This window comes from Siphateles boraxobius, unplaced genomic scaffold (assembly GCF_051911475.1).
Source record: "Siphateles boraxobius isolate OS27281-9 unplaced genomic scaffold, OSU_SipBor_1 53, whole genome shotgun sequence".
Taxonomy (NCBI): domain Eukaryota; kingdom Metazoa; phylum Chordata; class Actinopteri; order Cypriniformes; family Leuciscidae; genus Siphateles; species Siphateles boraxobius.
The window spans coordinates 1,851,500-1,860,130 of NW_027509175.1; the positions used below are offsets into that span (position 1 = coordinate 1,851,500).

The following is an 8,631-nucleotide window of genomic DNA, read 5'->3' on the forward strand; positions in this document are numbered from 1 at the left end:
TGATGTATGCCGGACTTCTCCAAAGATTTGTTGACAAACCGCTCTCTTTTCTTACAATAGTCTGCAAGCATGAATTCATAGATCTGCTTTCATCTATTCATTGAAAGATAGAACCAGTTATTTTTTACTTTTTTCCCTTTTTGTGATAATCATAATGTAAACATCACAATACGGAAGAAACTACACTGTTAGAAATTTCTTGTAATTTTACAGGAAATTCCTGGCTAATAGTTGCCGTAAATTTACTGTAAACAGTATACAGGAGTGTTATTGTAAAATAACTACAACAAGGTACTGTACTTAATATAATTTACTGTAATTTTACAGGATCAAATACTGTAAATATTACAGCAAAATTTTATATTTACGGCAACTCAGTAGCCAGGAATTTCCTGTAATTTTAGGAATTTCCTGTAATTTCACAGGACAGAATATTGTAAATATTACAATTAGATGTTGTAACTTGGATAAATGTCCTCTTTCAGGCTTCTGTAAAGAAAAACAAAACACTTAGTATTTTTTTCAAATTTATTTTTATTTAGGCATCTACTGATGAGAAAACAGTTCACAATGCACAAACAAACAATTTATTACTGTACCAAACTGGTTGAACATAAGTTGTCAAACATATGTCCTCTAATGTCCTCTGCCCACTAATGTCATCCAATGTCCCCAATGCCCCCTGCCCACTAATGTCACCAATGTCCCCTGCCCACTAATGTCCTCTAATGCCCCCTGCCCACTAATGTCCCCAATGTCCACTAATGTCCCCTAATGTCCCCAATGTCCACTAATGTCCCCAATGTCCACTAATGTCCCCAATGTCCCCTGCCCACTAATGTCCTCTAATGCCCCCTGCCCACAAATGTCATCTAATGCCCCCCTGCCCACTAATGTCCTCTAATGTCCCCTGCCCACTAATGTCCTCTAATGCCCCCTGCCCACTAATGTCCTCTAATGCCCCCTTGCCCACTAATGTCCCCAATGCCCCCTGTCCACTAATGTCCCCTGCCCACTAATGTCCTCTAATGTCCCCTTGCCCACTAATGTCCCCAATGCCCCCTGTCCACTAATGTCCCCTGCCCACTAATGTCCTCTAATGTCCCCTGCCCACCAATTAAAAATCCAGCAGTTTCCTCAAAAGTGTGCAAACTGGTGCGTTCAGCCCTCGTTTTTTTCTCTGTCTTGCTGCCCGTCTGGGGATTTATGCCGCAAAAGGCTCTGAAAACAGGGGGGAAAACACACTTATCAGGTAACATTTAAGACTATAACATGGTCATAACCATGACATGAAACATTAAGGGATCTTTATGAATGAATGAGTGCTTGTGTGTGTGAGACTGAGTCATTGTAGGCTATATGAGTATGTGTCTGTCTGTGTGTATGTGTCTGTGGCTTGGCACGATCGATGCAAGGGTCTGCGATTCGAGTGCACCGGGTGGAGTGGTGTACATCGGATAGAAATTGGGCTGAAACCGTGATGCATTTCCCTTTAAAAGCTTTGCATCTGTAAAATATGATTTCTTATTTTATATAGGCCTGTATATTTTTAAATGATTATTTTCATTAAATTTACTTTCATAATTATCTCAGCCATTTCCCGAACGAGCAGACTATTAGATGCGGAGGGGTAGGTCTATTTTCAGGTCTAAATTCATGAGCATTGTTTAAAAATAGAAAGATCTCTAAACCGTGATTCTAACACCCGAGCTACACCTCTCTACACCTCTACACCTCTACACGCGCGTATTACGCTGAATTCTACCGACTCATAGATTCAACTGATGTCAGCGATTCTGGCTACACCAGGAACGTGGACAGCGCGGACCCGGCGCACGCGTGCTTTAAAATAGGAATTGGTTCTATTTTTCCACGCACTCGCACATCACGCATCTGCGAGACAGAGAAAACTTTCATCTTGTTGGATAGCTGCACGTTGTTATAGCTATCAAACACAAGTCCCCACCCTACTCTGCTTCTGATTTGCTAAACACGTTTTTTTTTTGTTTTTTTTAAGTGAGAGCTGCCATAGGTTTTGGGGAACTCAAAAATGATAAACCTTTCTGAATTTCCATCCTGATGAAAATTTCTTCACAACCGTGTCACGCCGGAGATCCGGCACGGTGCCGGAATACTTTAACCCCTGAGTGTGTGCCTGTGAGAGATTGAGTGAGTGTCTGTTTGTGCGATCGTCAACCCTCTCTCCCCATCCCCTCTCCTCTCTCATCCCTCTCCTCACTCATCCCTTTCTCACTAAATTGGATAGCATAATTTCAGTTTTTTCTTATACTTGCAAAGCAATGTGTAAAATCTGATCACTCTAAATGCGAAGTAATATGTCGTTGTATTAAGTGGGCCGGGGTGACTTACTGACAACCCTAACTGTAACAAAAAATGTCAATTACAGAAAAGTTATAAACATTGATTAAGATCCCTTCATATATCAAGTCATTGCTTATGGAGGTATATCTGATTCAAATCAACTGAACGACTGTGACAGTGCGATTTGTAGTTGTAGAGAAAAGCCACACATGTGTATGAGTAAATTTGAAGTCAAAGAGAGAAATGTTTTAAGAGCAAACTTGTAGACTTTTTTCTCTCCCACAAACACAACACAGCAGTTACACCTTCTCAAATTCTTCATTGCAGGTTCACAAATCATATTCCACATATTACAAATTAAGAAACTCGATCACATTTTTGATACAATTGCTGCAGTGAATATGGTGCAAAACGCATTTACACACCCGCATCAAGAAATGTGAAGTCGTGGAGACATTTTTCACATCCGCAAATAAGTATGTGAATTCATCCAATGAGAGTTGCACACATGATGAATATTTCTTGTATATGTCTTGTATATGTATACTGCTCATTTTAGTTCACGCGATCGTTTCTCAGAAGGTTTAATGGATTATATTAAAAAAGGTAAATATAGTTTCAGTGTGAACTTAAAATACAATTGTGCATTTCATTTCATAAAAGTATACAAACTTAATGAAATGATGCACAATTGTATTTTAAGTTCACACTGAAACTATATTTACCTTTTTTAATATAATCCATTAAACCTTCTGAGAAACGATCGCGTGAACTAAAATGAGCAAATCGCACTGTCACAGGCGTTCGGTTGATTTAAATCAAATATACCTCCATAATTGCTATGATCGTTTTCATGACAGTGCCATGTTTAAACTCACCTCTGAATGAATTCAAGTGTGCTTGCGGCTTCTGCCGGATATTGCAAGTTGAAGACATAGTAAGCAGCGAAGACTGCTGCCAATCCATGCAGGAGGTTGCTGTGGGGCCCCATCACACATGCTCCTTCCATGGACATAATCCACGTGTCTGCGCCGCGCAGTATCTCTCCTGAAACCCATTAACAATATGATAACTTAAAGCTGCATAACACACTATTGCCACCTACATGACTTCATTAATGTTCAAGTGGAGAAAGACTCGCACACCTCCACTTGAACATTATTATCTCCTTTGACCCCCGCACCCTCCATCAACAACTCAAAGAAATAAATTTTTTAGGCGCAACAGTCCTCCCTCAACCATGTGAATTCATTAAAGAATTAACTTCAACAAAATAAGGGAAGATTATACCTGGTACAACTAATCGAGGTGTGCTTGGCAGGGTGACAGCTCTCTCAATATCGGCAGCTGTGGCAGAGGGCTGGAGAATAAAAACCATTAGTTAACCATGGTTAAGTTGAGTTAACAACGACAAAGAAAACTTGCCCCAAAAGCTGTAATGTTCTACTCAACACCAAGAGGGAAATCAGCTTCAATTTATGGTGCCAAATGTAGAAACAGCTGCACATGGCAAATATTTTTTTTTAAATATTGATGCCATGTCAATAAAACAGTAAATTAAAATAATTTTATGAACTACATGGCAGGAAGCAATGGCTGATACTCAGGCTGTTCAGAGTCTATGGAATATTAGAATAACTTGTGCAAAGTGTCAATAGCAAAGGATGGGGCTGGTGACTTATTTCTGGTAATTAACAATTACAAAATAGCAGGACAGAGAATAGCAGGAATGGTTAATTTATGTATATGCACTGCAAGTTATACTCAGATCAGCCGTAAGGAAGATACCATCCCCCTCCTTGAAGTGAGCAAGCAGGCACATGATGGTGCAGATAGCTTTGTTGCCACTCTCTTCATTGTAGGCTTCCAGAACCTTCCCCACTCCTGGTGTCTTCTGCTGTTGGAAGTACTCTATGATGTTCTGACTCCTGTTGTCTATGGCAGCTGGCAGCTTCTCCTGGATAGGAATTCCAGTCAGCTCACTGAAATGCGAGAACAAGCCCTTCAAGGAGAAGAGAAAGGGCCAGTCATCCTTAATTTTTGAGACGCTGTGTGGAGGGTCAGCATTGAGATCACAACGCTGGAGAACGTAGGTTCTCTGAAGCCATCTCTGAAGCGCTCCTCTCTCCATGCCTGACATTCCTTCCTAGGGGTGGGGGGGGGGAGTCAAAATTTGGATGCATCAATACTCAAAAATAAAATATAGTTTTGTGCCTAAAGATGCCTAAATATAATTCCCACTATTCCTACCTGGGCATATAGCTGCTGCATCTGAGTCTTCATCTCTTGTAGGGTTTCATCAGTCTCCCCTGAGGGGAATTCTTGAGGTGCCCATCGGACACATCCATATTGATCAACCGGACCTCTTCCATTTGTCCTCGCCTGGCGATTGCTTTGCTTATTCTTCCTTAACCGTGCCAATGTGTTGTTTCGGTTGATGTGCTCGATTCTGGTTTTTACTTGCTGGACGAGCGATGCCCCAGCTGTATTTTCATCATCATCCACATCCCCAAAACATGTAGGGTACTTCTGTATTATATCGTTTACAACTTTCAAACAGATCCCTCTATTTGGATTTGGATTGTGCACCTTCATTTGATCGACAAGCTCTCTGACCATCGCTCTTCTGGCAGCAGGATTCGGTCTAGTAGAATTTGCAATGGCTGACTGGATCTCTGACGTCATCTTCTCCCAGTTAACCTTCAAGGATGCAAACAGAAAATGGCGAAAAAAAGAGAGAAGGATACAAGGATATAAACTTTTAAGGGTGCATTTATAGTCAATTTCAGCATCAGACTCAAACGAAGCAGTGATTAAAAATGTAATCTAAGACATCTAAGAGGCCTGTCTGTAGCCAGTTGTTGAGAGTTCCACTAAGTGGTCTGTCAAAAACGATCGTACGTAGCGAGTTAAGTGGCTCCAAAGATGTTTTTTTTCCAGGATTGGAAGTACCATAAAAGTAGTATAGAGATCGCATAGTTAAGAGATTTTGGGTGCGTTCATAAATTAACTCTGAGCGCAGTTTCCGAACCGTCAAGAGTGTAGCAGAGCGTGTTCGGAGTGAATTTACAAACGCACCCTAGGTTTACAAGTTCAACTGTGAACATTTCAATGTGTAGCCTAATATACTTAGAATTAAAAACAGTTAAATCATTAAATAGGATGAAGGATAAAAGTGCCTTGTGTCACTCCATGCAGACGACCACCCCCATCCCGGAACCACCCATAGAACCCGAACCACCCAACCTACGGTTACCTTGAGATGAAAAGGCACGGAGAAGCTTTCTAGACTGGACCACACGGAGGAAGGGCATAATATTTTCTTCACTTAGAAGGCTCATGTCCTCCTTGTTCTCCACACCAAGTTCCTCCAGGCCTGCCATCAAGGTAGTTAGTGTGTCTGCGGGGAGGTCCGGAAGTACTGCCGAGACAGCCCTCCTGAGTTCCTCCTGTGCTGCAGCCATGTCTCTGCAAAGGAGTGATGGAGACAGATCATTGTAATGTCACACATTGTGTAGGCTGGCAAAGGATAATAATCCAGTAGATCATCATGCCTCATGCAAACAAACTGCTCTTGAGGTGTCCCCAAAACACTATAGACCCCAATGTCCCTCAACTTAACAAAACGATATATTTCTGAGACAAAGGACACAGAGCCATGGTGCACAATGATCAGCTCTATCTTGCCAACCTCCAACTCTTCTTCAGTTTTCCCCAGCAAAATAAGCATGCCCTTTTTGTATGATGTGCCCTTCACCGTCACTGTGTGAGATGCTACTGTATCTTTAGATTTAAAATGCAAACCAACAACAGCCTCTTTGATTTTGTCGCTGTAGTCATTTACATAGAATGTCATCTCTTTATCCTGCAACACACTCGGCTGAAACATTTCACCTGCACTCAAGTATGCCTGGAAGAGCTGGTGTCTCTCTGCGACAGTCTTGCAGATGTTCTTGAAATTATGTAACTTCCTAGCACATCTTTTGAAGAATGTGTGCTTACTCTCAAACCTGAGAGTCCAAAGGCGAATAAGGGGACCAAAGTGGGTAATGAGCTCTGGATAATGAAGTAAATAGTGGTGTTTGGGCTTCAGAGGCTCATTGGGAAAGAGCTGCCTTTGAAAGTAGATATACTCCTCAATGAGTATTTTAAGATAAGCAACCTGATCTGTAGTGATTGCTGGTGCACAAATGAGCTCTACAATTTCTCTGAGCTGCAGCACAAGTTGCCAGGCAGCATTCTCACATGGATTCCTAATCCTATCTCCTATCAGGAGAGGGAGCAAACGCAGGAAGCACCAGTTCTGGACTGCATGTCCACTAAGTCTTCTGCTACCTGGTGAAACATCGGGTGCTTTGTCCTGAGCATCATTTCCCTGATAGTTAAACTGATCTTTGCACCTGTTGAGTTGTGTATAGTTGAAATGTTTCTCCTCAACTAGATGACCAATCAACAAACTAAGGTCACAGGAAACAATGCCTTCAAACAGGTCATGGCCAAGACATGGGGGTAATCCAGGCTGGCAAACATGAAAGAAGGACAGTTGGTTAAACGGAGAGTTTGACTTGATACCACATTCAGAATTTGTACCAGTGTTTTCTAATTCTTGTAGATGATTCAGAAAAGACTGTTCTGTACGCTTGTTGCCACATAATAATGGAGAGGTCTCAAAACTTGATCTTTTTATATTACAATACCTGCAGAAATAATGGCTCACACTAAAGTTCTCAACAAATCCACCAATACAGTGAGACCCTAAATTGTCACCCGAAATAGCACACAGTCGACCTCTGACAATTTGTCCATTATTTATCTCGATGCCAGTTTCCTCAAGAGCTTTCAGGTCTTTTATGAGGGGCTCAAATACTTTGTCCATCCCAAATTATTTGAAGTCCTGCTCCTTACACAAGAGAACAAGCTGCATTTGATCTATGGATGATCTGTTATGAGGCAAAATGTCTGTTAAAGTGAGATAAACTGCTAGAATCTTGTGTTTCTTTTTAGAAGATCCAAGTGGATTAACCACTTCAAATGCATCCTGATAAAGTATAAGACCAAGAGAAGATGGCTCCGCTTTAAATAAAGGGTTGCACTGAGCTCCCTTCCCATCATTTACATCCTGGAAAATACCCTCTGATGATGGTTGGGAACGTGTTGCTGCATACTGTTCCTGCATGGACTTGCTTTTAAAAAGTGCAGCCAATGTTTCTTTAATAGAAACATAATGGGCAAACGATTCCTTACCTTTCTCATTGATACCTAATAACTGAGGCACCGGCTCAACATAATTAAAATGTTTTTTAAAAGCCGTCTTTCTTTTCTGGTCTGTGCTCAAAGGCCCACTGTTACAGGCTGTGAGGAGATCGTCTTTTCTCATTTCATCCATAATGTTACTAATTGTGGCCTTTGGGATTCCAAGGACAGTTAGTTTCTCACTCAAGGTATTAAGCAGATTTGTCAGACTGACATGATGGACATTTTGATATCCTTCAATAATCGTTTGTATTGTAGTAGCCGGCAATAGTAGTTTAGCCTGAAGTTTTAGATAGAAAAGTGTGATATTCTGAAGAAAGAGGGATTCATCAACTGCAACAGGCACTTCTTGCTCATCATCAGAATAATTAACGTTAGATGGTTCACACTCACTCACTGATTCACTGGCAATAGGTCTTTCTACATTAGAGGGGTTTTCTACATGTTCAACACTGTCATTGCGGTGCTTCTTAGAAAGATGGGATGCAAAACTCGACAAAACAGAGAACCTTCTATCACATCCTCTAAATGGGCATTCAATGTGTAACCCTTCACGCAAATGTGACCTCAAGTGACAAACTAGTAAAGATGATGTTTCACACCTTACTGCACAAAAGTCACATTGTATAGGAGTACATGGTCGCTGACTATTACTCAAAGGAACATCTGGTTTGTGGTCTCTGTATATGTGAGCTTTAAGTACAGGAATTTTAAGATACTGTCTGGAGCATTCAGGCACACCACACTGATATCTGTAATTAGCACTACTTAATATATATACTTAATATATATGCTTTAACAGTTATAAGAAGATTGCAAACATACAAACTACCTTTTTATGGCTAACTAACCAACTCACTGACAGGAGGCAGACGTGACTTTCTTCTCAGAAGTCAAGAGCGCAATGAAAAACTTTCCACAGAACACCGGACTTTCAGCAAGTGCAAAAAGTTGAGAAGAGACCTTTCACGATAAGCACTTGGAAACAATTTTTCTAAGATGCACGCGCGCAGTTCAGTTTAAGATTTGACACCTTATCTAGCTAGATTACAAACA

At 41.0% G+C, this 8,631-nt stretch overlaps 1 long non-coding RNA gene across 1 annotated transcript; it reads right to left on the bottom strand.

Annotated features, from left to right (window-relative positions):
* Window positions 1-1,144: 1,144 nt before the first annotated feature.
* Window positions 1,145-3,744, bottom strand: LOC143714075 (uncharacterized). Its single transcript, XR_013195400.1, has 3 exons — window positions 3,613-3,744; window positions 3,201-3,369; window positions 1,145-1,221 (listed from the first exon to the last, which is right to left on the bottom strand). It is a non-coding gene; the product is annotated as an uncharacterized LOC143714075 (long non-coding RNA).
* Window positions 3,745-8,631: the final 4,887 nt, after the last annotated feature.